The sequence below is a fragment of the Bison bison genome, unplaced genomic scaffold (genome assembly GCF_000754665.1).
Source record: "Bison bison bison isolate TAMUID 2011002044 unplaced genomic scaffold, Bison_UMD1.0 scf7180017864239, whole genome shotgun sequence".
Taxonomy (NCBI): Eukaryota; Metazoa; Chordata; class Mammalia; order Artiodactyla; family Bovidae; genus Bison; species Bison bison.
In genome coordinates this window covers 2,801,376-2,806,252 of record NW_011494811.1, presented here as the reverse complement: position 1 = coordinate 2,806,252, position 4,877 = coordinate 2,801,376, and the positions used below count along the sequence as shown (strand labels likewise).

General features: G+C 52.0%; 1 protein-coding gene across 4 annotated transcripts in view; it reads right to left on the bottom strand.

The window, feature by feature from the left end:
• Positions 1-4,877, bottom strand: part of ACTN1 (actinin, alpha 1) — a 98,657-nt gene that overhangs the window by 92,146 nt on the left and 1,634 nt on the right. The gene's annotated exons all lie outside the window — the stretch shown is intronic.

Sequence of the window (4,877 nt, the reverse complement as noted above, 5' to 3'; positions counted from 1 at the left end):
GCCCCCCTCCCTGCACACACACACACACACCCCCCACCACCATCACCCCTGATATTTGCCAGGGAAAGGAAAGGCTTCCCAGCAGAACCTTCCCTGTCACCTCCTGCCCCGCAGTGGTCAGGGCCATGCCCCTGGCTGTGACTGGTATGGCCTGGGGGGATTTTCTGTCTGTCTGCATCTAACCTGTCATTGTCACAGCCCCACCTGGATGGAGCATCTGCTACCTAACAGGGGGTTCAATCAGCGCTCAGACTGCCTCCACAAGGAGACCTCGCCGCTGTTCTCACACTATGCAGGGACTAGAAGGTGAGAAGCAGGCACACAGTAGCAGGTCTGTGGCCGGGCCATGTCTCAGGCTGCCCCACCCTGGCAGGGCAGGAGGCGCCAGGTCTCATGTGACAAGTCCTCAAGCCAAGTTTATGGTTTGTGGCCACTGGCCAGGCGCCCAGCCCCAGGCCTTCCTCGAGAAGCTGGAAAGAGGAGCCCCAAATCCCAACCACAAATCCCAGGTGACAGGACGCCCATTTGGTGTGACCTCCTCGCACAGAACCGCCCACCGTCCCCAGGGACAGTCCCAGGGGTAAGGTCCTCTCCCAGGCCCCATCCCACTGAGCAAGGAGGCCTTGGCAGCCCTCCTCAAGAAGTCAGACTTCAGGAAGCAAGATTCCTCCTTTTGAAGAGGCTGAATCCTAAAGCCCATCTCAGCAGCCCCTCAAGGTCTCATCATTGCTCAGAACTGAAAAGTCTGGCCAGCCCTGTACCCCAGGCCCTCTCATACCTATCTCTCCAGGGCAGCCCTGAGGCTCCCAGCCCGTCCATCTCTCCCATCTCTCTTCCAGGTTCTGTCCACCACTTCACCAACTAGCGGAACACCTGCACTCAGAGCACCCACGTGGGCCGGGTTTCAGAGAGGAAGCAGCTGCAATCTGGAGCCAAGCGGGGCTGGGCAAGCTGCTGAGGGTGTGAGCAGGGCCTGCAGAACGCGCTCAGTTAATTATCAGAGGGGCCTGAAGACACTCCGAGGTCATTTTACCTGTATTACCACCAGCCGACAATGTTTTTAAGCACTTTGGCATTCATCAGTTAATTATCAGAGGGGCCTGAAGACACTCTGAGGTCATTTTACCTGTATTACAACCAGCTGACAATGTTTTTAAGCACTTCGGCATTCACCTCTTCATCCTGGATTCCCAGGAAGTAGGAAAAGGGTAGGCAAAGGATTTTGTACCATTCTATAGGTCAAGGGATTGAGCAAACGGAAAGGTCGGGTGACACTCAATGAGCCAGCACTGAATTTGGGGTCAAAGGTCAAGGACAACACAACTCCAACACACTTCTGGCCTCCTTCGGAAGCAGATTTATATACTACATCTTATCTCAAAGCATCACCGTAAAAAGGCCATAGCAGCTCTGGTTCCTCAAAATAGTTAACATTTACTGAGCACTCGCTATACCCCATGTGCTATGCTAAATTCCCTGTATACCTTACTTGGTTTTTAAGCTTCTACTCAGCTATTTCAGGCAGGAACAATTATTATCTCCATTTCCCTCTTGGCATCATCAGGCACAGAGCAGGTAAGTGACTCACCCTGGATCACACTGCTAGCCAGTGGAGGGGTGAAGACTTGAACCAGGGTCCCCAGAGCATGTCCACCTGCAGAGGCTGGAGCCAGAATCCAGTCCCAGAAAGGGATGGTTTATCTGGAATGTAAAGCATTTCATCCCAATCTCTACTGCCCTGGCTTGGCGTTAGAAGCCATGCATGATGTTTATCCAATTATTTCATCATCATTTCTGGACCACATGCAATAGGTCTGACTCTGTGCTAGGCACTAGGGATTCTGCAGAGCACAGGACAGATTGGGTCCTGCCCCCATGGACACTGACAAGGAATGAATCGGGAAGAACCCTAGCGGTATGAGGATGGAGATGAAGGCCAATTCTCTTCTCTCTCAGGCTTTATTGCTACCAGGCATCACTCACTCCTAACCTCCTGCCTTCAGGTAGGCAGACATCCTGATCCTCCCCAGATAAACCCACCTATGGCAGACTCTCCCCTTTTGCAATCCTCCACCTTGGTGGGTAACCTTGGTAGCTCCTCTGATGATGATCTCACAGTCCAGGACATGGATGCGTGCATGCTCAGTCTGACTCTTTGTGACCCCATGGACCATGGCCTGCCAGGCTCCCTCTGTCCATGGGGATTCTCCAGGCAAGAATACTGGAGTGGGTTGCCATGCTCTCCTCCCATGTGTCCAGTGGCTCCTGCATTGCAGGCAGACACTTTACCGCTGAGCCACCAGGAAGCCCCTCAAAGTCCAGAAGCAAATGTAAATAAAGCAGCCTCCCTTCCTGCCACATAGCTTGACAACCTGGCTTGACGTAGATATGGAATCAGGATCTGGGCTTATTTACAACTATCTTCTTTCACCTGCCAGGGCCATCTCTCTGTTTGAACATCCATCAGCTCAACAAATATTAATTAAGGTCCTACATGTGAAAAACAGAACAAAAACGCAGGGCTGGCACCTGTGGGAATACACAGTACACCAGAGCCTCCCAGATTTAGAGGGAAGAGAGAGAATAAAACTTAACAGCAGATGAGGCCCTTTTACATATCCTCTGCTGTCAACCTAGCAGTGAAGAGGGTCGGTGGAGGGGGTGGGGTAGGGTGGAGGTATTAGCATCTTTTTATAAATAAGAAATTGGAGGCTGAGAAAGGATAAGTAACTTGCCCAGGGCTGCAAGCATACAAGTGTAGAGCCAGGATTTTACTCAAAATCTAGCCAAGCTGACTCCAGGCACACACACACATGAGGACGTGGGTGAGAGTCACGTAAGGGAATAAACTGAGGACTCTGGCCATTCCCCAAAGATGGGCGTTCAGAGCTGGGGCCCCTAGAAAAGATGGCTTCAGTTCTCAGCCTCCAACATCGGAAAGACTGTGAAATCCAGTAAACTCCCCCAAGCCACGGCATTTTGTGTCTTTGAGGCAAGGAGCCCAGCATGATGAACTCTGCACTGAAGCACTCTTTGAAGGGACAAGCCGTGGCCAACCCAGGGCAGGCTCTTGAGTCATGCCTGCTACCTGCACAGACTTTTACCAGCATCTGCATCAGCCTTGGCGTCACCCAAGAAGTCATTTAATCTGATGCTTGTAAGGAGCCCTGAGGGGTGGGCAGGGCAGGCCGAAGGAGGAAACAGAATGGAAGGCCGTCGGGGACAGAGACCTGGCCTGCCTAGTTCACGCTCCACCCTCTGCACCGGGATCCCAGCCTGGCCCAGAGTAGGGGTTCCAAAAGTACTTGCTGAACTAACTAATAAAAGCTCAGAGAAGCGAAATGACTGGCCCGAAGTCTTACCCACAGTCCAGGTTGTCTAGTCTAGGACAGAACACGGGGGTCTTCAGCCTCCTGCCCAGTGGCTTTTGTATCTCATAGCACTGTGACCTCCTTCCGCCCCTCCTCACCCCACCCTCACTCTCCCGCCTCCATTTGGAACCGTCAGCCTCTGACCCACTCAACCCTCACCTCACCTCAGCAGGGAGACTGTCAAAAGCACCAAGTTACTTTAAATCTGATCTTCCCGTTATAATACCAATTTAGATCCCGACCAGCCTGCTGAGAACTAGGGGAAATATGCAGAAACTGAGATTACAGAGACTTAATGGCCCAGAAAAAACAAAAAAAAAAAGCTGTGGACCAGATTCAATCAAGGCCCAGAGCTTGTGGGCCTTCTCCATCAACCCCACCAAAGCAGGGGTTGGCTCCCCTTGGTCCAAGATCTTTGCAGGCTCTGGGTGCCAGACCCAGCTTTCCGGCCTCCTTCACCAACTAAGGAACAAGTGAGGGGAAGCTGCCTGCTGGAGCACAGCTGCAACCCAGCCCCACCATGCAGCTGTCTGGACGCTAGGCTGGTTACTTCCACCTCTGCCCTCATTTCCTCATCCTCCCGTTGCCCAGCTCCCACAGCTGCTGGGAGTAACAACTGAAACCATATATACCATTAGAACAGTCCCAGCGTACATCAGCCAGTCCCAGCTCTTGGAACTGTGGGGTTTGTCCCTGGGTAACCAACCTTCCCAGGTGACCCTGTTCCCACCTGGCTGCCCAAAAGCCTGGTACACATCCATTACTACCCAGGTCAGAGTTCTGAGTGTGTGTGTAGGGAAAGAGAGACACTAATTTTTCTCCCCCACTGCTTTTAATATACTCACTCATTCATTAGATAATAATGAAACCATGTGCAGGTCCAATGCTTAGTCCCACAGTCCTTAAAAGGACCTAATTCCTAATTCTTGGGTAGTCCTGTCACTCCACCTCACCAGGCACACAGTAGGTGCTAGGCAAACAGAAATTTCTACACTAATTCCACTCCTCCTGTCCAATTTAAAACCTATTCTCAAGGAAGGTGCACCTTGAAACTCCCCAACCTTTACCCCCATAAGAATCTCCAGATTACTCCATTCTCAACTCCCCAACAGTACAACTGACCCAGGAGATAAACCAGGTGAGGGAGGGACTCACCTCTCCCCCAGCCCTCCCCGAGGGGCCCGACAGGTAGAGGGGGAGGGGTGTTTAAGTAACGGCCGCAAGGCAAAGAAGTCTGCTAGAAGCAGGGCAACCTTCTGGTACGGCTGCAGAGGGCTGGGCCCAGCAGAAGCCAAGACCCTGGGGCTCAGGTCGCCCTGCTTTGGGAAGCCCTTTGTGCGCTGTTTTAAATTACCTCTGCTTGTCTGATGAAGTGAGTAAAAGGGCGCCAGTTTCAGGGCTTAGGATTCCTGAGTGAGCTAATACAGGATGCCTTTGGCTGAAAAAAAACTTCAGTCGGCTCCCTAAACTCCCCCCCTTTTAAGTTTAAAAAAGGGAATGAATGTT